This window comes from Nelumbo nucifera, chromosome 1 (genome assembly GCF_055504915.1).
Source record: "Nelumbo nucifera cultivar China Antique chromosome 1, China Antique-T2T, whole genome shotgun sequence".
Lineage (NCBI taxonomy): Eukaryota > Viridiplantae > Streptophyta > Magnoliopsida > Proteales > Nelumbonaceae > Nelumbo > Nelumbo nucifera.
Window position 1 is genome coordinate 7,630,050 of NC_142649.1, and position 23,926 is coordinate 7,653,975.

Here is a 23,926-nt window from a genome sequence, read left to right on the forward strand (position 1 = left end):
TTGTCTATCCAGTCTGGTTTGGAACTTTGGATTACGAAAGTTGAATACAGCGCGAACATTTGGTAGGATTCTCACTGGGTTCTAGAGTTGAAGGTTGTTAGACTTTGACATGAATATTTGTTAAAGAGGAGGCTAATAGATATAGAGAAAATGCCTTGGGCTATTTGATAATTTTCTGTCAGATGATAACAGGTTTTATAGATATTCTGCAGGATAACAAAGTTTGGTTAAAAAAAACCTCAATGCTCAATATTAAATGTAATCCTGCTCTATCTCCTCAGTTACCTTTATTACTTGAAAGTTGAAACGCTAAAGACTGAACCAAGATCTAGTTTACCAAACTATGCAGTATTATAAAGCAATCTTTTTGATTCCAATAGGAAATGGATGATTATTTTGCAGTATGAATTCATCTAAGATGAGCAATTTACAGTTGCTCACAAATTTTCAGAAAAATACATTAAACCTGCAGGTTAAACAAGGATGGAACACAAAAAAAAAGGAGCTGAGAGAAGATAATGCATGCAATAATTGATTGGAAAGGATTAGAAAAAACAGAAAGCTCACATGACGTTCTTCCAAGAACCCTTGACATCAGAGTGGATCTTTCAAGTCATTACTTAGAAGAATGAACCATTATTTATTTGAGAAAAAACCCTACTCCTTTATTGTTTACATGATTAGTAAAACATGAGACTACAAGTGAAAATGGATTTATCAAGACTTTGTCATCAAGCTTGCCTCAGCCTCTTTCTTGCTTTTCTCCTCTTCAAACTTGTCAATAGCCACCTGCAACTCATCTGTACCCCCAACAGCCCTCATGGTGTAGAAATACACCCCAAATACAAAGCCTGTTAAACCTCCAGCCACTATCAAGTTCTTTGTCTTTGGTCCAAGGCTGTTAAATCTCGAAAGTCCAGACATTGCAAAAGTACTGAGATACAGTTAATTGTGTACTCTTGAACCTGCTAGGGAAGGAAAAAAGGGCTTACAGGAATCAATTTTTTTACTGAAAGTGGCAACCAGATAGGAAACCAAGACAGCCATTTCTCAGAACATGGGAAAACCCACCAGTTTATGAGTCCCAGCAAGATCTGATCTTATATGACTTTTTATTCTTTATTATTATTATTATTATTATTATTATTATTATTATTATTATTATTATTATTATTTATTTACTTCTATAAACTGTTAACAAAGTTTCCCAGCTATCTACAAACATGAAAATTGTCATTTATTATAATAATTTCAAGCAACCTATGATTCTAGCTACCATATTAAGCAAATCCGGTACATGGAATCATCCAATTAACAAAGAATATATTGAACGGTCTCCTATAGAAATGAGGTTATATAATGATTGCATTATGGGTTATAATATTGAATACTATGATACTTATCAATATGATGTAATATAAAGGCCATATATGAGAGTGATGTTATATTATCATGTACAACAGCCATTAGGTGGCTAACTAAACAAGAGTAAAAGCAAAGACAAAGCACCAGTTTTACTTTTTTTTGTTGAAAAATAAAGCATCAGCATTCTTGCTGATAATGGACCTGTTGCTCCCCAAATTAAGCTAGGCCTACCCATGCAGGTGAATCAGCCAAGCCATTAAGTGATCTAGGAATCCAAATGAGTGAGCATTAATTCCGATGGGATACTAGAGCCTAAGCTTCTCTCTAATGTGGCCTAATGAGCAGTTCTTACCCAAATTTCCATTTCCTTCTTGATTGGTAAACTTTAGCTAATATTCACCCTGAACAAGTGTCTAGACCATTGCACCAGCAAAGCCATTAGCTGATCTAGGAATCCAAATGAGTGAACAGTAGTTCAGATGGGATACTAGAGCCTAACCTCTCTAATGTGGCCTAATGAGCAGTTCGTCTCCCAAACAAGATTTACCCAAATTTCCTTTTCTTACTTGATTGGTAAATTTTGACTAAAATTTGCCCTGAACAAGTGTCTGGACCATTCCAAAACGGAACTTTCACGGTTTCACCCATTGACTTTGTTATGGGCCCGCAAATAGGATCTCGTCACGGGTCGGTCCACGGGGAAAACCTCCTGTTTTCCCTTGTTCCTCCCTGCTCTTGACGAACCTATCTTGGCGCCTTAATGGTGATTTGTCCAAGAGATCACCTAACTCTCCTTGCTCTCTTTCTTGACTGAAATTTTCCGATGATCTTATTCAATATTCTCAGCTCCTTAAATAGGAGATTACAAGAGATAAGAGTCCTACTTTTAGGAAGACTCCTTGCTAATTAGGAAGACTCCCTACTAATCTATCCTACTGAACTGATAAGATAAGATAAGATAAGACTCCCTTAATCTATCCTACTGAACTGATAAGATAAGATAAGACTCCCTACTAATCCATACTACTGAATTGATAAGATAAGAACACTGAATAGAAAAGACTCCTACTAATCCCTACTACTGAAAGCAGATAAGGCAAGAATACTTAATAGATAAGATAGGATGAGAACACTAAATTACTGTTGCTGCTGCCAGCGTCCACATCATTACTCCCCTCATGGACTACGAGCTTGTCCTCAAGCTCGAATAGCTCGAATTCAGGATGGGTGTCTTGAAACATAGTCAAAGGAATCCCGGATAGGTGGAATGATTTTGCCCTCCTGGATCGGGTTCCAATGAAGAGGGTTCATCCTCAGACAGCTGCAGTGAGATACCAAGATTTGACCATGCGTAGCTGCATTCTTTGCCGCGGGCAACTGCAGCCTTAAGGTACTTCTGAAATGTCTTGAACTGTAGAGTACAAAGATTGTGAACGCCAGGCTGGTGCCACTGAACTGCATCATCTGGATCCTCTTCTATTGCCTGTTTTAGTGTGTATAGAGCTCGCTCTTCCACTTCCGTCAAATCATTATGTCCAGTTTCAAACGTTGCTGCAATTTCATGCTGAGCCTTGTGAACCATGGCAAGTCCTGCCCATGCTATCCGAAGCTCAATTGTTGCAGAGTCCCCTTCTCTGAGTATTGAAGCCATTTCATTCACAGCCCATGAAAGTTGTTCAGTGGGATCTTGAGACCTTTCAGCATCCTTGATACGATGAAGCGCAACAGCACATCGAGTTGACATGCAATTAGGCTCCAGCTTTGCTGCCTTCTCCAGGCACTTTCCAACACTTCTATGATCACCAGCCAAATAGTATGCATTAGCAAGATACACCCAGATAGATATGTGCAGCCCTAGGATCTGATCTGACTGCAGCTAACAAACACTCTTTTGCAACATTTGCAGCCGCAACATGAGGCATACAAGCTCCTTCACCAGCGATGACGACCTTGGAGTAGTTGCTCTTATTCTTCTTTGAACTCTCGTCGATGGAATCCTCGACAACACTGGATTCCTGCTTAATCGGAACATTCTGGGTGTTGCTAACCTGCGCTAGGGCAATGACCTGCTGCTCGCCGGACGATTCTGCCATGTCTGGCCGGCGGCCGGTTGTGGTTGCAGCCCCTTCCAGGTTCCTTTCCTTGCTGGAAAAGTACAACTCCATCAAGCGCCTTAATTCTCGGACATCGTCCTTGATCTCGTGCACCCCCTTGCTGTTTTCCACGAGTTTGTGCTCCAGATCATGAACCCTAGACGTCAATTGCTCAAAGTCACCCATGACGCCTCGCTCTGATACCAAATTGTTATGGGCCCACGAATAGGATCCCGTCATGGGTCGGTCCACGGGGAAAACCTCCTATTTTCCCTTGTTCCTCCCTGCTCTTGATGAACCTATCTTGGCGCCTTAATGGTGATTTGTCCAAGAGATCACCTAACTCTCCTTGCTCTCTTCTTGACTGAAATTTTCCGATGATCCTATTCAATATTCTCAGCTCCTTAAATAGGAGATTACAAGAGATAAGAGTCTTACTTTTAGGAAGACTCCTTGCTAATTAGGAAGACTCCCTACTAATCTATCCTACTGAACTGATAAGATAAGATAAGATAAGATAAGACTCGCTTAATCTATCCTACTGAACTGATAAGATAAGATAAGACTCCCTACTAATCCATACTACTGAACGGATAAGATAAGAACACTGAATAGATAAGACTCCTACTAATCCCTGCTACTGAAAGCAGAAAAGGCAGGAATACTGAATAGATAAGATAGGATGAGAACACTAAATTGCTGCTGCTGAGAACACTAAATTACTGCTGCTGCTGCCAGCGTCCACATCAGACTTCATGTTCACTTGGCCAAAATATGCACTCCAAAACAATCTGGGGGTATTGGGCTTTAAAGAATCAAGGAGGCCAACATTGCTCTTCTAAGCAAGTGGCACTAGAGGTTCTCTAGTTAGTCTCATAGCTGATGGAGACAGATGATTGAAGCAAAGTACAGTACAGCAAATGGGGGGTGGGATAACAATCAGTCTGCCCTCACCACCAGTAGAGCAATCTGGAAAGGCATCCAAAGGTCCAGCTACATCAAGGGTATCTCTCCTAAATTGAGCAACGGAACCTGATTGAGATTTTGGCTAGATGACTGGTGCAGAGAAAGAACTCTTGTAGATTTATACCTTGGCCTTTTTAACTTAGCCACAAACAAGGAGGCTGCGGTTGTTGATATGTTCATTTCTCTTGTTCCCAATAGAATTTGGACTCCCAAGTTTAGAAGAAATTTCTTTGACTGGGAGATTGAGATGCTTGCAGAGATGTCCAGTCAGTTCCAGCACATTCATCTTAAATATGGCTCTGAAAATAGCAGAGTTTGGAGATGGGACAGAAAAGCAGGTGGTGGGAGTTGAAAAGGAATTAAAAACAGTAATAGATTGTGTCTGGCAATTAAAAGGAGTTTTTGTACACTTAATGAATGATACTTGTGTCCCTAAAATCTATGGTCCAAGTTGACAACAAGATTGATGGTTGAACCTAGTTTAGGATAGATTTCAGCACAGAAAAGAAAGAAAAACAAAGGTGCAGAATAGAGACAACACAGAGAAAAGGAAGAGAAGGGGGAGCAGAAAAAGAATAGTACTGGCTTACTGCTGCCCTACTCATTGCTATTTATGAGCAAAAATAAAAAGGTGTACAATGACAGAAATACCCTACCGCCTATAATAGGGAACAAAAGCAATGCATAACAACAAGTAACAAAGCTATAACATAAATAAAAACAATAAAACATATTGTGGGGACCACCATTAAGTTTGATCTATTGTATTTCTAAACTCCTCTTCAAGTTGGGAGTAGATATTAATCATTCCCAACTTGTGTAAGTCCATATCCAACTTGGTTTTAATAACTGCTTTGGTGAGAATTTCAACAAGCTGCATATCAGAAGCAACATGGGGAAGGCACACTTTTTTTTTTGAAGATAAATAAAAAAGAAAATTTATTGCTAAGCGGAAAAAACAGTACATCATAACTAGGTGACAAGATGTCACCCCCTCCAGATTACAGTAATGTAAGGCCACAAAAAACAAAAAAGAACACCATTTCAGAAACAAGACAGATCTCAACATTTCTATTAAGAATTCAGAGAAGTCCAAAAGTCAGCTCCAAAGTCTTTTTTTCTGCAGTCCTTGAAAGAAGCAAGAGCACCCAACCAATAACTGTCGAACTAATAACAGCTACCAGCTCTTCCATACTTCTCTCTTTCTCCTCAAAGATCCTTCTATTTCTTTCCTTCCATATTTCCCAGCAAACAGAAAAAGGAATACGTGTCCAAAGGATCTTGACTTTTAACTCCACCTTGGATTCTTGGCTGACAGATGGAAATTTCAGCCAGATCCTGACCACCTTGAATAACTTGAAGAAATAGGACCAAACTGGGTATGTAAAGCTGCAATGAAGCAAAATGTGAGACATCTTCCTCACCAGCACAACACAGCACGCATCTACTTGAAAACTGCAGACCTCTAAGTTTCAAGTTACCCTGTGTAAGAATGCAACCTCTCACAATCAACCAAGCAAATGCTTCAGCCCTTGGTAGTACAAGCTTCCCCCAAGCACCCCTAACTGGATCAGCCTCCACCTGATTTCTGATCAGTGCCGAGTGCAATGACTTGACAGTCGACTTCCCATCCTTACACTCTTTCCATAATCTGACATCTGTAACTGAGGGGTTGATCTCCAAGGCCTGAAGTTTTGCCAGCAACTCCAAGCACTACTCCACCTCCCAATCAAAAAGGGGTCTTCTAAGATTTGGCCTCCAAACCACAGCACCATTTACTACTTAGTAGTAGTCTGAAATTGGAACTCCTTTCTTACTCGGACTATATAACCTTGGGCATAATTCAGCAAATTTCCCCACTCCTGACCAGTCATCTTCCCAAAATCCTATGCTCAACCCACTACCCACTTTCCATGTATAGAAAGGGATCAACAAGGAGTTAAAACTCGTGATACCTTTTCATACACAAACACCATACGCATGTCTCACCTCCTTTGAATCCCACCCAAAGTTCATCACCCCATACTTACAAGCCACCACTCTCCTCCAAAGGGCCTCCCTTTCTCTTCCAAACCTCCAAACCCACTTCCCCAATAAAGCTTTGTTGAAGACTTCAACCCTTTTCACCCTTAAACCCCCATCTTTTTTGGATCTGCACACCAGCTCCCACTTAACCAAGTCTGGATAGGGAAGGCACACTTCTTGAGAGGCAACTCTCTCTCTAATAAAATGTCAGTCCACTTCTATATGTTTTGTTCTATCATGCTGTATTGGGTTATGTGCAATATTAATAGCAGCCTAGTTACCACAATACAGCATCAATATAAGAGATAAGTAGGTCATCAACTGTCTAACCACAATTTATAGAGAGAAGCAGGCACAATTTTGGCCTTTTTTTGAAGCACATTGCAAGTGTTACCTTCTCTTTTTTTCTTCCATCCAAAAGTTTATAGAGGACCTACTGAAGCACCTAATAAAGTGAAAATAAATGGTTTTCATTCTTCAGTGCCTATGGAGAGTGAAGTTAACACAATTTTGGGTGCAAAGGTGAGGCTGGGTACAAAATATGCCTAATCTGTATAGATGCCTAGGAAATCAATTTTGCGGGATAAAAATTCTAGGAGAGAGACAAAGGGAGGCAAAAAGAAGGATCAGAGATCTCTATTTTCTCAAACAGTCACTGGGGACTGAAGGAAGACCAGAAGAACATACCTGAACATTGGACTTTTAAGGATTATGGCAGTTGCAAGGTGATCTGTCCTGACCTAGCAATTCATACAATATAAAAATAGACTACCCACAGAGTGATCTCATTTTGTTTTCATTACTCCCAATTTTATTTTATACTAATCCATTATCCTATTGATGATACCACAAGCCCAGATTTGTTGGTTACTATTCTTGTGTGTTCACTGGTTGTTCTATTGTTTGCTTTTCATAAACGATACTTTTACAGTTCTTCATAGGAAAAGAGCCTTACACTTTTTTGCTTTTTTGAACAAATAAGACCAAAGGACTTTTGATTTTGATATGAATGTCAATTCAAAACTCTTGTAAAGGTAAAAAAAGAGCATGCTCATCAACAAAATAAATTCTAAGAGCCCATTCATTTGATATTAGGCAACATTTTTTTTGGTAATAGGATTGACATAGAAGTTGGTAAGTGGGTGTGAAGAGATCTAGATTTGAGATAGATGACACTTAATAAAAGAGGGGGAATCCCACATCAGCTGGAAGAGAGAACTACAAGTAATTGGGGGGGGGAGTGGGGGTGTTATATGGGGCCAAGTTTCCACTCGAGTGTCTTTTAGACTTTGATTGCAAACTGCTTTGATTTGTGATTTAAATTTTTTCTGTGTTCCCAAATTTGGAAATATGGGTTTCAAAGTGCTCTGAAATTCGTAAACTGGCGGTTTACACTGTAAGCATCACACAAGGATAATGGTTCTAGTGACTGAGATTTAGGACATAGAGCATCTCTTCTGCTGGTGGTTTGATAGTAATCCCAGGTTTGGATGTTTAGGTTCCCAAATTTGGGAACATGGTTTCATTGCGTATCCTCTCTGAAATTCATAAACTAGCAGTTTAGAGTGTAAGCATCACACAAGGGCAAAGGTTCTGGTTACTGAGGTTAGGACATATAGCAACTCTTCTTCTGGCGGTTTGATGGTAATCCCAGGTTTGGTTGGTTATATTGTTCTTTCAGTTTGGAATATTACTGATTAAAAACTTGATTACTAATTTTCCCCAATTTTAATTTCAGCAAACTCCATATAGTTTGATTAAAAACTTGATTACTAATAGAATTTATTATTTCATACATTCTCCTCAAGCATTGATGGAGCACATTTATTTGTTTAAAAGTCTTGAAGACAATTTTTTCCAACAGAACTTGACAAAGGCTTGTCCACACACCAAACTATATGGGGTTGGCTTCTTAGAAACATAGGTTTGATCTGATAAATGATTTGATTGTTTATTATCTTATGGTTGCAATTCTTTGATAATCTCTTAACCCTACACTGCACTTTTTTAACAGTTTGTTGATGAAGATACACTGATTTGGGAAAACCATAATTTAAAAAAAAAAAAAAAAAGAGGTAAGGTAATTTGGGAAAACCATAATTGAGGTAAAATTGAATGTGAGCATCAGTGGGTGAAAATTCTATTTTGCAATAGCCTAGACACTCTTGTTTAGGGTGACTTCTAGGTAAATTTTACCAATCAAAATGGAAAAGGAAATTTGGGTAAATCTTGGTTGGGAGATGAACTGCTTGTTAAACCATGTTAGAGAAGATTAGGTTCTAGCATCCCATCTGAATTGTTGCTCACTCACTTGGATTCCCAGTTAAGTTAATGGCTTGGCTGATTCACCTCCAAGATAGGTGTGGGCCGAACTAGCTTACTTTGGGGAGCAACAGGTCCAATGGATCAGCAAGAACACTGATGTCTTCTTTTTCAAAACAAAAAAACAAAGGAAAGAAAGAATGGGAACTTTGATGTTTTTCAGGCAAAAAGAACTTCATATTAAGGAACCTTGATGTTTTTAGGCAAAAAAAAAAAAGGAAAGAAAGAAAGAAAGAGAACTGTAGTTCCCACCATTCCTTGCATACTTTATATGTTACTATGAGTTAGCATATTTTAAGTTCTATTTATAGCATATATTACAAGCAGCTGGACCTCCTTGTATGGAAGACAGCAAAACTTCTGTTCCCCTAGATTGGTTCAAGTTTGGGTTCAATCCCATCCCTAAATCAACACTTTGTTCCTTACCAATTACCTGTTGATTATCCTTCAATGGCATATTCCAGCTACGCCTCTAAAGATCAGTAGCTACCTCCTTACAAACAACCTGCCTGGGAAGTTGATTTGGTAAGGACCCTTCTCTGTCTGGAATGCAGTTTTCAGCCCCAGCGACCTTACTGCGCAAATCGTCTAATTCATCCAACATTCTTTCAGACAGATTCAGTGGCACTTGATGATTATTCTTGCTTCTCATGGTTTTGTCTTATGCGTTCTTGGGTGAGGTCCCTGCTTTGACTCATGACTTCCATCAAATGATTCTTACCCAATTTGTGAAACCCTTTGGTGAGATACCGCTCACCTCGGAAGCCCCTTTGAGGGTGGCTTAACCTCCTGAAACAGAAATGGAGAGGAAGAAGAGAAGGGAAGGAAAGAAAAGAGGGACTCAGTGAGAGAAAAACAGGGGATATTCATTCACACCTTTCATTATAAGAGTATGGCCTTATATAGCTGGCCTACAAGTGTAATCAAAGAGGGAATATCCTCTGATTTGCAGGATAACTAACTCTGGAAAATATCATGGAGGGAATATCTTCTGGCGGCAGAATAACCAACTCTGTGTGTAACTAATTCTGGGGCTCTGTCGCCTGTCCTTCCTGCCTCCTTGAGAACTGCTGATGGGTAGTGGCCTGCTCCACTCCCTTTGTTGGGTTCGGGGAAGGTATTTGGGTCCCAACAATTCCTCCCTCCTTAGCATTGACCTTGCCCTCAAGGTCTAGGTTCGGGAACCTCTCATTCAGCCTTAGATAAGGTTCCCAAGTGGCGTCTTCTGGGGGGAGCCCGGCGCATTCTACCTTGGCTTCTGGTACAACCTGCTCACCTCGTCGGACCCATCGGAAATCCACAATTTTGATGGGCTCTGTGTAAATGTCCCCCTCTTCAGTGAATTGGGGTAAGTTAGATGAGATAGGAGTATGATTTCCCACAGCTTTCTTGAGAAGGGAGATGTGAAACACCGGATGAAACTTCAAGGTAGCAGGGAGGTCCAATCTGTAAGCAACAAGGCCCACTCTTTCCAGCACCTTATAGGGCCCATAATACCTGGGAGCTAGCTTGTGCCAAGCCCGTCTTACCACTGAGACCTGACGGTAAGGTTGGAGCTTAAGGTAGACAAAATCACCCACCTGAAACTCTAATGGGCGGTGGTGAGAGTCATAGCTGATCTTCATTCGTTGCTGGGCCTTTGTCAAATTGGCCTTGAGCAGTCTAAGGATCTCATCTCTTTCCAGTAGGCGAGTCTCTACTTCTGCCACCTTGGACGACCCATATTCATAGGGTAATATGGGAGGGGGTTCTCTGCCGTATAGGACCTTGAAGGGTGTCATTCCTGCAGCTGACTGATAAGTTGAGTTGTACCAGTATTCTGCCCACGGAAGCCAGTGGGCCCATTGTCTAGGCTTCTCCCCTATGAAGCATCTAAGGTAGTCTTCTAAGCATCAATTAATGACTTCAGTCTGTCCATCAGTTTGCGGGTGACAGCTGGTGGATGGGTGCAGTTGGGTTCCTTGCAATCGGAAGTACTTCTTCCAGAATGAACTTAGGAAGGCAGGGTCACAGTCCGAGACAATGGATCTTGGTGTTCCATGCAGTTTTGCCATGTCCCGTATGAAGATGTCGGCCACCATTGCTGCAGTGTAAGGGTGAGGCAAAGCAAAGAAATGGCTATACTTGGTGAGACGGTCAACCACTACCATGATGACCTCTTTCCCTGCAGAACGAGGAAGTCCCGTGATGAAATCCATGGAGAGGTCTTCCCACACTTGCTCTGGAATCTTGAGGGGTTGTAGAAGGCCCGTGGGGTGACTGTGAGGAGTATTTCTGTTGTTGGCAAGTTTGGCATTTAGATACATAGTGCAACACATCCTTGTGCATTCCTACCCAATGGTAGTGGTTGCTGAGTCTTTTTAGGGTCCGTAACACCCCTGAATGTCCTCCCAACGCGGAATCATGAAACAACCTTAGCAGTTCAGTTTTGTGGGTGGAATTTGGAGCAACCACAAACCTGCCCTTGAAGAAAAGATTAGGTCCCACAATTTGGTAACCCGGAACCTGAGAAGGGTCACGTTTCCACTTTTCCCTGATGTCTTGCAGCTGCGGATCAGATCTGGCTTCTTGCCGTATAGCTTCAAACAAGGGAAAACTGGGCTGGGAGCAGGTTAGTTGGGCCAGCTCTTCTACCCGTGATAAGGCATCAGCTACTTTGTTAGCAGGCCCAGGTTTATACTCGATGTGGTAGTCGAATCCCATTAGTTTACTAAGCCATTTTTGCTGCTTCGGGGTGTGCACCCTTTGTTCTGCTATGTACTTCAAACTTCGTTGGTCTGTCCTTATGATAAATTGGCGTCCCAATAGGTATGTACGCCATTTCTGTACCGCCATTACCACGGCCATCAATTCCTTGACATAGGTGGACTGATTTTGGTGAGCTGCTGAGAGAGCCTTGCTGAAATAAGCAATGGGTTGCCCCTTCTGCATCAGGACGACCCCCACTCTGACACCCGATGCATCACACTCTATCTCAAAGGGTCGAGAGAAATCTGGAAGAGTGAGGACTGGAGGGCTAGAAACTGCTGTCTTCAAGTCTTCAAAGGCCCGTTAGGCATCATCAGCCCACCCAAAAGAATCCTTCTTTAACAGGTGCGTTAGAGGAGCGGCCATAAGCCCATACCCCTTAATGAAGTGCCTATAATAACCGGTAAGCCCAAGAAATCCCCTGAGAGCCTTTACAGTAGTGGGCTTGGGCCATTTTCGGATGGCCTCTATCTTTTCTGGGTCTGCCATGACCCGCCCTGCAGCAACCACATGGCCTAAGTACCGAATCTGTCTTTGTCCAAAGGAACACTTTGTCAATTTGGCATGCAACTGGTGCTCTCTCAGAATTGTGAGGGTAAGTTTCAGATGTTTCATACGGGTGCCCCAATCCTTGCTGTAAACCAAAATGTCATCGAAAAATACCAGAATAAATTGCCTTAGGAATGGCCTGAAGATATCATTCATGAGGGCCTGAAAGGTGGAGGGGGCATTGGTAAGACCAAACGGCATAACCAGAAACTCATAATGGCCATCGTGGGTCCTAAAGGCTGTCTTGTGGATATCAACCTGGTGAACCCGGATCTGATGATACCCGGACCGCAGGTCTAGTTTGGAGAATTCTTGGAGGCCCGTATTATAGAGGCTAAAGTATCACCTCGGGGACTAGGGGGCCGCACCCCTTGTAAGTGGCAGGTCTGTCCATCTTGGCAAAAATCCATTGTCATTTTGGCCCAATCACACAGTGCCGGACCTAGGCCAAGTAACCAATGGATTCCCAAAATAATATCAGCCCTCGAGAATTCCAATGGATGGAGATCTACCACGAAATTATGGCCCTGTATGAGGATTTTTTCCTTCTTACATACACTATCACATAACATCTGATTCCCATTCGCCACATGGATCGAAAAGAGAGGAGTGGGGTGTATAGTCATACCTAGTTGCTTTGCCAAACGACAAGTGATGAAGTTCAAAGTAGAGCCACTGTCAATCAAAACCATCACAGATCGGCCAATCATTCTTCCTTCTACTCGCATGGACTGGAGAGGGTTGAGGCCCATGAGAGCATGTAGGGAGATCTCGGCTCCGACAGGTTCTGGTTCGCCTGATATCAGCTCACAGTCTTCGATGTGCTCTGGTTCTGTCCCCTCCGGTTCTTCCTCTGTTTGAAGGAGAAACACTCGCTGGACCCGACACTTATGGACCAACCCAAACTTGTCATCACAGTTGTAACAGAGGCCCTTCTCGCGTCGAGCCTACATCTCAACCCACGAGAGGCGCTTGAAAGGCACAGTGGGCCTGGGCAAAATGGGCTTCTGAGAATTCCCAACATGTTTCAGGGGTTGCTGTTCGGCCCGCTGGAGAGCCCTCACATTCGGGTAGGATGGCTTGCTGGTCCTGCGCATGCTATCAATCTTCTCTTCTTGCAGGCGAGCCATACCCACCGCCGCCATGACTGTCGCTGGTCGAAGAGCTCACTTCCAGCCGGATGTCTTCTCTAAGACCTCCCACAAAACACCCTACCAAGGCCTTCTCCGGCCATCCATGTACCCTGGTCGCCATTCTTTCGAACTCGAGCTGGTAGTCTGCTACTGTCCCGGTCTGTTTTAGTCGAGTGAGGTGTTCGTCGTAATCCACGAACGTCGTCGGCCCAAAACGGATGCACAGAGCTTCTGTGAACTCCGCCCAAGTTGCCTGAGGATGGGTTTGTCGATACCACTGGAACCAAAGAATAGCGTCTCCTTCTAGGTGAATGGAGGCGATGGAGACGCGCTGGTGTGCAGGGGTTTCATGATACTCAAAGAATCTCTCTGCTCTGAAGATCCAAGGAATGGGATCTCCACCGGAATAGTTGGGAAAATTGATTTTAGTAACCTTTCCGGCGGGGTAACCCCCAGTTCCCTAGCTACCGGAAACAGAGGCGTCGGCCCCTGTTGGATGACTGGTCTCGTCGGATTGTTGTTGGGAGGCGAGGTTAGAGATGACCACCTTGAGATCCCTGAGTTCGTTCAGTACCTGGTGGAACCCAATCTCAAGTTGGTCGACTCTATCTTCCATGGTAGAGGATCTTGTCTGCGGCATAGTTAGTCCGCAACCTTGCTCTAATACCAACTTGGTGAGATACCGCTCACCTCGGAAGCCCCTTCGAGGGTGGCTTAACCTCCTGAAACAGAAATGGAGAGGAAGAAGAGAAGGGAAGGTAGGAAAAGAGGGACTCAGTGAGAGAAAAACAGGGGATATTCATTCACACCTTTCATTATAAGAGTATGGCCTTATATAGCTGGCCTACAAGTGTAATCATAGAGGGAATATCCTCTGATTTGCAGGATAACTAACTCTGGAAAATATCATGGAGGGAATATCTTCTAGCGGAAGAATAACCAACTCTGTGTGTAACTAATTCTGGGGCTCTGTCACCTGTCCTTTCTGCCTCCTTGAGAACTGCTGATGGGTAGTGGCCTGCTCCACTCCCTTTGTTGGGTTCGGGGAAGGTATTTGGGTCCCAACACCCTTGGCCTCATTTCCTTGAGTATGGGATTATTACCAAAGCACCTGTCCCCATACACCTCAACATAATGAAGTAGTTAAGAGAAAGAACAGACATATCCTAGAAGTTGGAAGGAGTATTATGCTGAATTCTAATATTCCCATATGCTTCTGGGGGGATGCCATCCACACAGCCGTTTTATTTGGGTGAAGGTGTAGGTTAGTGTTTTGATTTTTTTCCCTCCATGGAGCTACACAATGGGGGTATATCGAGGGTAGACTTTACAACAAGCAGGAGACCTTACCAACTGGCCAATTGGCACCTTGTAGAGTTTTGTCAAGTTACCTCTACATATATAAAGGGTATACTTGCAATTCCAATCATAATCAGATAGATTTTTAAATTGACAAAACAAGCAGATGGCATTTTCAGTCTCAAAGGCCAAGGCAGTTTTACAAGCAGGGCTGAAACTAATGTTTTAAAACATGGGGGTATGACGCAAGGCGTTCAGAAAGTAAGAGGCATAAGCCTCCCAAACACAAGGAGGTGTAAGCCTCCTTAAGAGGAAGGGGGTGAGAAGGAAGGAGGATCTCATTTTTCTTTTCTTTCTTTTTCTCTTTTTTTCTTCTCTTTCTTTTCTTTTCCTTTCCTTTCCTTTTTTATTTTTTCTTTCTTTTCCTGTCTTTTTATATGAGGTGTGTGTGAGGCACATCACAAAAAAAGCACATGAGGCGTATGCCTCAAAGGTTTCAATGCCTCTAGCATATGCCTTAGGACATTTTGGGGGTGCCTTAACTGAAGGTGCACCTCTAGGCATACACTTCTCACGCCTTTTAAAACACTGGCTGAAACACAAAACCTAGGCCAAACCTGGAATTTCCATGCTGGGTTGAAAATGATCACCCTTACTAGAAAAAGATTTCCTGCGACCATTTCGCAAAACAATCCAAAGACCTCCCAATGAAATGTGAATAGTGTTTTAGACAAAACACCAATTGGTATAATGTTTAATTTTTTTCTTCCAAACACCGGCACGTTCAATTTCCCCTTACTTGGAATCCATAAACCAAATTCCAACTTAAACTAATAGCTATTAAGTTTTTTTTTTTTTTTTTGAAGATAAGTTTTTAGAATGTATTATAAAAAAGCACAAGTAAAAGAACATAGATTGGGTCTAGTTGGTATTGGGTACCTATAAGCAAGATGCCAACCAGCTGGTTGGTAAGGTCTCCTGCTAGTCGTAGTGGAGACTTGGAATCGAATCCTACCTGCACCTAGGTTGGGGGGATATGGATTGGGGGATGAGCTACCCCCTGTTGTGTAGCTCTTCAAAGATATCAAAAAAAGAAAAAAAAAAAGAAAAAGAAATTGAACCCTATAAGGTTGGAGCAGGTTCGGAACTACATTTTATGAAGTCAGGTGGCGCTCGGGTGGAAGTAAGGGTTGGAATAGGGTGAAGACAAAAATGTACCAAACCAGATACATTGGCATCCCTGTGTATCATTGTGGAGACTTAAAAGCAATTATATGGGTATGGGGCCATAATTTTCCATCTATCAATTATTTGATCATGAGGAGGTACTTGTAAAATGGCCAGTCCTGAATCTAATTCTTTAAAAGTTAAATAGGTGGCAAGATGTGAGGTTCCCAAAGAGCTAGATCCATCATTTCACACATTTCTTTGTTGCAAATAAGACCTGTTGACAGGCCTGGCTTTACCCCTTATTAATAGAAAATATCCAAGCCTGATCCATTGATCGGCCTGACTATGGAGCTTATTCTTGAGCCGAAGCAAGGTTCTAATATAAAGCCCAAAGCCCAATGTACGTTATGCAATATCTTAGTTTTATCTTCTAATTTCATATTTTCTAACTTGTTCCTATCCAATCACACATTTTGCACATCAAAAATATTGCTACCCAATATATAATCATACACTAAGTTCAAACAAAAAAAAATCACACATAAATAAAACACAAAAGATGGGAAATGGGAAGAGAAAAAATTGGAAAATGTTAGGGCTGGACCAAGGTTTTAAAAGGCTAAAGACAAAGGCAAGGTAGTTGGGTGCCAAAGAGGCGAGGCATGAGCCTGAAGGCAGTTTGAGACGTAAGCCTAAAACGAAAAAAATAAAAAATTATGGGCATAGTTCATAATTAATAAAAAACACAAAAAGAAAGAAATAATTGAAATTTTATATAATTACGTGTGACTTGTTTAATGTATAATGGTCCAATAACTGTTAATTATGTGTTCGAATTTTTTCAATATTACTCTTATGAAATCTAAGCACTAAAAAAACAATGTTATAATCAAAATAACTAGTAACTACCAACTACCTAGAATTTGATACCACAATACAAATTCTAAACTATAGAAGAAAAGGTGAAAAAAGGAAGATAGGATCAAGAACACACCCGACACTATCCAATAGCCAATTTACAAAATATGAATCCTTGAAGTTCAAAATTGCAAATTCCTATAATAAGTAGACTTCCTACCAATAGAACTAGGCAAAACATTTAAATTTTAAATTAGTAGACAATTTGTTCCTATTAGTATAAGCAAGTTCTCCAATTCCCAAATGAATAAAAAAAATTACCAATATTTCAATTAAAGTTCTAGTTTCAAGGATTCAAACCTAATTAAAGATCAAAACCTGGTTTGGATTTTGAAATCAAAATTTAAATTACCGTTTTCCAAATTCTAAATTCCTATTGTTCGTTCAAATTACATCCATTTCTTTTGGAGCAAGTCCCTAATCACTAAAAGCATGATTTCGAACTCCATTGTTTTCTTCTTCATGTGACAATAAAAAGAAGGCATTCAGAATAACCATAGCCACAGTTTTAATTCTTAAACGTAACACTAACTAACCAATTAACCGTAGCAGATTAACCATAGAAAATTATGATTTAAGAAATAAGAATAAGAAGAACTTACCTTGGTCGTTGATCACTTGATTAGTCGACTGTAGTCTGTTACAAACTTCAAATTCAAACCAAATGAAAAGAAAATTAGAAAAACAAAAAGTTATATTGAATATTGAAGACGGGACGATGGAAAACTCAAAACAAAACTCTGTTTTCAGTTTTTATTTCAAAATGTAAACTCAAATCTTGGAGTAACCTATGCGGTACACAAGCAAGAACCGCAGGAAAATTACAAAAATAAAAAATTAGAAGAAGAAGAAGAAGAAGAAAGAAAGAAAGAAAGAAAAGAAGAAAGGAAAACTCAACTTGATCTCCGTTTCAATGGAGGTTGAACCGTTGAGGAGAGCACTGGAGTGGTTCTTTTGCAGTTTTCACTTGTCAGTTCGAACCAGGAAGAAGAACAGAGGGAACCCCAATATTCAATTCCCACCCTAAGTTCCTAATGCTTTTTTATCATTTTACATCTTTACCCTGTTAGAAATTGGAATTTACACCCGAATTATTCAAGGCTACCGCCCCAATCATTTTACGCCTCGAGGCGAGAGGTGTACGCCTCCAGAAGTTGAGCCACCGAGGCAGGCAATTTTTGGCCACCTGTGTATTCTACTTGTGCTGGGCTTTTAAAAAGCCAGAGCCTAGCCCGAAAAATAATTGGGCTTAATACTTATAGCCCGAGCTCAAGCCCGCGAGCCAAAAAAACAGGCTTCAGCCCAAACTTACATGCAAGCAAGCTACCAAGCTACTTTTTCATGGATCCGAACAATTGCACAAGCATTTGGTTGGAAAAAAGCTTTTTCTCCAAACAAACAACAACAACATCAATTATTCTAATATCTTCAGCAGGTTCTCAATTGAGAGAGCAATAAGATTAGTATCAATGGCAATTCTGGACAATCCCTTGTACATTAAAATTTATACAGATAGTTCACTTAGGCTATGTTTGGTTTGAAGGAAAAGGTAGGGAAAGGAAGCGAAAGTCAGGGAAACTAATACAAGGTTTGTAAAGGTTTTCTTACATTTTCCTTCCTTTCCCTAGATTTTCCTTCAAACCAAACATAGCTTTAATGAAGCTAGGGCTATCAACATCCCGTCCAAGTATACCAAATTGGGATGGTAGACTTGTATATGATTAATAATCAGATTAAAAATAGATTTAATTCCTTCGAATCCAATTAAAATTGAGTTCGATTAAAAATTAGGTAAATTGTTAAAACCTCCCCTGGAGTTTGATAATTGCAATCACTTCCCTTGAACTTTGTGACTAGACTCCCTTTTGTTAAAATCCTCTAAAAAGAGACATGAAAATGTCCAAAATACCCATATAGTTACTTTTCACTAAAATGTTTATTGTTCAAATTTTTCTCTTCATATGAATCATTAGTTCGAACCCTTCCAATAATTTTTTTGAAATTGATTTGTTTTCTAAATTTGCCCTTTTGTTAATTGCTCAAAGCTAAAGCTACAAATTTAAATTCTCTCTTTTTTATTGTTGTTATTTTTCTGTAAAAACCAGCCTCAATAGTAATTGCATAGGTATTTTGGACATTTTCATGCCACTTGTTAGCGAATTCTAACAAAGGGGGTCTAGTTTGTCAGAAAGTTTAAGGGAAGTGACTACAATTATCAAACTTCAAGGTAGGTTCCAGCAATGATCAGAAACTTAAGGAGGTTTTACCCTAAATATAGATATTATATATAATCATATAAAGTTTACAATTAATAAATTATATATATATATATATATATATATATATATATATATATATATATATATATATCATACATGTATAAGCTAAAGAGAACTAGTTTTCTTAAATCTTTTTTCAATTCTTTTGCCATTTTAAGCACAATAAGGCATATGTGGATGCAGCTAGGTCTAGTTGGAATCCGGTCCAATTATAGCCCTAAGTGATGTAGCTAAGGATGTCAATGGACTGAGTTCTACACGGATTTGCCTCAATCCTAACTTGACCCTCCCATGCTTCCACTTGGACCTAATAACCCAACCCTATATATGGCTTCAAGCTCATACTGACCCAACCCTGACCCACAATATTCCAATTGTATCTTTTATAACACATTTTGAAAACCCAAAAACCTTTAAGTTAAGTTAGAATTTGGTTTATAGGTTCTTCTCCATAGTGAAAATGGAAAACTAAAACAAACTTGAAAAGCAATCTTAGACTTTAAGCTTAGAGGTTAGAAGTTAGACCAAATTATAAGAATAACTTTTATATGTGTAATATCATCTGGTAGGGTGGGTTTAACGAAACCCAAACCCAACTTGGATTGAAGAATCAAAACCCTAACCCAACCCTATACTGTCAGATCAAGTTGGATTTACCATTTAACCCAATCCATTGACATCCCTAAGTGTAGCTTTTTGTTATGTAGTGTTTACATATAATAGCAATCTTATGTATGTTGTAGCAAATAAATGTTTTGCTCTTTACCTATTTGATATTACTAAAAGGGATATTCCTAGTCATGATTTTCTAACTAAAGATCTAGATCATTGAACTCATCAAGATCAATCACCAATCTTGAAAATCCAAGTGATGTACAATGATCTTAAGAAATCTAGGCCATGAAAGTGGTATGACAAATGATCTACCAAAATTAACCCGAGGATTTGGGCCATCAAAATGGTCTCTTAAGATCTAAGTTATCCAAAAAAGCATCCAATGAACACAAAAATCTAGGTTCTCAATATGGTCTCTTAAGAGCAAAGAACTAATTTTGTCCATCCAAGCAATGCATCAAGAATTTAACTTTTCTCATTAACTCAAATAAAGCACCAAATTTTCTAACAAATCTTTGCGTCAAGCAAAAATAAAGTGGTATAACAAATAACACCTAAAATTTCTTATTCTAACCATCCAAATGATGTACCAACATTTATTCTTAGCTAACCCATTCAAATAATTTATCCATTCAATCCAAAGATCTAGCGTCATTAAATGGTCTCTTAAAATCAGCGAACTAATCCTTTATCCCCCAAAAAAATCAGTGAGAGAGAGATCTATATATATAGGGGTGAGCAGAAAAAACTGAATCGACCAAAAAAAACGATCGAAACTGAACTAAAAAATCGTTTAACCGAATCGGTTGGTTCGGTTTCGGTTAACCAATTTAAAAAACCGGTGGTTAACTGAATCAACCGGTATACATGTTTTTGTATATATTTATGTATATTATATATATTTTATATATTATAAATTAATAAATATGTATTATATATAAATATATGTATAATATATTATTTATTATTTAAAATATAATATTTTATATATTTTTTAAAATAAATATTATAAAGTCAAAAAACAAAAAACGACGAATCGAACCGGTTAACTGATTGGTTTCGGTTTGGTTCTGGTTATTGGTTTTCCAAAAACCGGTACTACCAGTTCGATCCAAAAAGGTTGGTTACCCAAACCGTGAGCACCCCTATATATATATATGAGAAGAGAAAGAGAGAGAGAGAGAGAGAGAGAGAGAGAGAGAGAGAGAGAGAGAGAGAGAGAGAGAATGCTTAGTATATACTAATTTGATAGGAACTGAGTTTTATCTGCATGAGAAATTGTAATAAAATTTAGATTTCTCAACAACCCTTTAAGCTATGTTTGGTTTGAATGAAAAGGTAAGGAAAGGAAGGGAAAGGTATAGAAACTTATACAAAGTTTGTAAAGATTTCCTTGCCTTCTCCTTCCTTTCCCTACTTTTTCCTTCAAACCAAACATAGCTTTAATGGGTTAGGATTGGATAAGGTTATATTTAAGGGATGGTCCTCCTCTTGAGCGTGGAGGCTGCTACACTACTTTCCCACTGAGGGTAATTTTGGGCTCATTTGGTAGCTCTTATCTCTTAATGCTTAAAATGTTACTTTGAGTTCGGTTCTCATTTTACCTTCAGTCTTAATGTAGGTCACGTCATGCACATTAGCAAATTTATTGACAGATTTACATATAGTTCCTTGTTCAAATGTTCTTTGGTTATTAAGAGGTTTGCATACTTTACCTGTTTGGATCAAATTAAATATGAAAAAGAAAAAATATGATCTATTTATCAACGAACTGAATTCAAATTTCTTGATATTATCTAAAAGTATATATGATGGTGCGCAATCTGGCTATTCCTAGCTGGAAGGCGGTCCGAATTCCAATTGGGCAGTGAGCTGGACCGATCTGCAAAACAGTGGATCAGAGAATCCGGGGTAGCTAACCCGGCAAGGTTGCTCCAATGCTTAAGTCAGTACTTATGCTGCGAATGCGAGCTGAATGCTTGAGAGCTTGAGTGCTAGTGAGTAGAATAATCGCGCGTACCTTTGCCTTGAGGTTTCATGTCTTTATATACTGGAGTAGTCGTGGGCCTTATGTAAGATCTCCGAGATCTCCGGGCTGTGCAGATAAGGTTTGTTCCATTTTTGGAGTCGGTTATGTGACATTTCGGCTCATTAACTTTCAGCTGGTACTTTGATTCTTTATTCCCGAACTGTATTGGGTGTTGAGGTGTCTCTTCGCCAAGGTGGTTTTTTAGGATGAGGTGGCTGGACACCCGAGCTCCGAATGTTGCAAAATGGGTTTGTTTGGCTGAGTTGTCACCCCTCGAGCAGATCGCGTCTACGTGTCCCCTTCTTACTAGGTCGTGCCAAATCACCCCTCATCAATTGCCCCCCACTCCTCGTGCCAGGGGTCCTAACCCAGTGCGGGGAGTTCATGAAGAGTCCAAATGGATTTGGCATGAGGTCTAGTCAATTTGGAGGGAAAACCGTTGGTCGGGCATGTTCAACCATCTGGCTCAACCACGAAATGACCCAGGTCGTGTCTCGGGCACGCGCAGACATCACACTGTTTATAGATTCCGCGGACGCCAAAGGGTGCACTCAACCGATTTCATCCTCGGGTAGAATGCAACCAGTTTTCATGGGAGCCGTCGGATTGTACAGGTCTCAGCCATCGATTGCTGGATGTGGTGGACTAAAAATTGGGGGCCGAAGGGCCCATTACCTTCACCATAAATCGTGTAATAAGCTCTCTTGAGGTCGCGTTGGAGTCCTTCAGCTCGCCACTCTTCCCTTTGTGTCCGAGGTCATTTTCGTCCTTTTGGTGAGTTCGTCTTCTTTCATTAGTTGTTCTCCTTTCATTTTCCTGTCCAATATGTCTAGTGCTAGCATATATAGGTTACTTAGTGATTCTAGTGAGCCTGAGGGTGCCGAGGTGCGGTCATCGGCTCCCGCCGGTGTGGCCAGCTCTTCGCTAGAGAGCTCCTCTTTACACCTCTTAGGGGAAACACCTTTACCCGATGTCAGGCCATCTCGGCCTGAGGAACCTGAACCTCAGGTAGAGCGACCGACCTCTAGAGAGGGGGTCCCATCTTCTTCTCGGGGTCGGGATCCAGACGACTTTGGCCCTTCCACGATGACCTCGGACAGTTTGTTGTCCTTGGTAGCCCGTTACCGTCTCCCTGACGCCCTTACCTTCAGTATTCCTTTGGGTCAATACCCTTGGATTCACGGTCACCACGAGCTCCCTGTTTTTAAGGAGCAACTCGTAGCTGGGTTGTGCTTCCCGCTCCACCCTTTCATCATAGAAATCATTAAGTTATTCGACATCACCATTGACTAGTTACACTCGAACTCCATCTGAACCATTGTTGGCACGATCTCACTTTTCCACGAGTATAACCGACCTCTTACCCTAGACATCTTTAGTTTGATATGCTCCATCAAGAATAACTCTTCTTGCCTGCGCGGGGACACTCGGCAGAGCTATTATATTTCCCCTCGCCCTGGGTTCAAAGTTCTATTCGGTAGCCCGAACAAAGTACCGGCTTGGAAGAGGAGGTACTTCTTTGTTCAGAATCCTAAGGGATGGCCATTCCTGACTCACTGGCGAGTGGCCATTAAGGACCTCGGGGTGAGGCTGGATGCTGAGACTAGGGCGGTCATTAATTATTGGAGGGACCTCGGCCTTGAAATGAAAGATTTCCTGGCTAAGGAAAAGCTTGTACGAGCTGGGCTGAGTCCTCCTGATAAGCCTCCACCTCGGCACACACACCGCTTTTCCTTTTTTTCATTTTGCACTTACTTCAGCTCGTGACTAACTCTTTTCCTTTTCTCTTGCAGAAGCTATGACGGGTGTTGATGCTGCTAACCTTCTGAGGAGTGTTCAGAAGGGAAAGAAGAGAAAGGCCTCGAAGAGGTCCCGTCGGGAGGAGGCCGTTTCTTCAGTTCCTGCCCAACCCGAGGTCGCTGCGCCAGAGCCGATCTCGGCCAAGCTCCCGGAGGAGGAGGTTCGCCCCCAACCTCCAGTTGTTGACCTGGACGAGGACCAGAATGAGGGGACCCCACCTCGTGAGCCTGAGGGTACTTCGGTGCTCGAAGGAGAGCATAATGACTCCGCATCCTAGGCTTCTTAAGAGCAAGGGTGTCATGTTTCCTGCAGAGGTCACAGAATGGGCTGACATGCCAACGAGTCAGCTCGGAGGAAGAGTGGCTAGTTATTGTATGGTGGTGAGTAACCTGCCCCTTTGTTTACTTTCTTATTCTTCTGTTAATGGTACTTACGCTTGATTTCTATTTGCTAGGTGAACTCCGCTATCCATTCACTCGTCTACTAGTCTGAGATCCGTTTGAAGCGAGCTCAGGAAGCCGAAGAAAACGCTCGAAAGCTTTACCGTGAGCTGGATTAGCTCGGGGTGAGGTTCTTCGAGCCAAGAAGGGATCTCGGAGCTAGGAGGAGTTGATC

General features: G+C 41.1%; 1 long non-coding RNA gene across 1 annotated transcript; it reads right to left on the bottom strand.

Moving 5' to 3' along the window:
- Window positions 1-506: 506 nt before the first annotated feature.
- Window positions 507-17,664, bottom strand: LOC104586993 (uncharacterized). Its single transcript, XR_016081357.1, has 3 exons — window positions 17,487-17,664; window positions 17,191-17,225; window positions 507-965 (listed from the first exon to the last, which is right to left on the bottom strand). It is a non-coding gene; the product is annotated as an uncharacterized LOC104586993 (long non-coding RNA).
- Window positions 17,665-23,926: the final 6,262 nt, after the last annotated feature.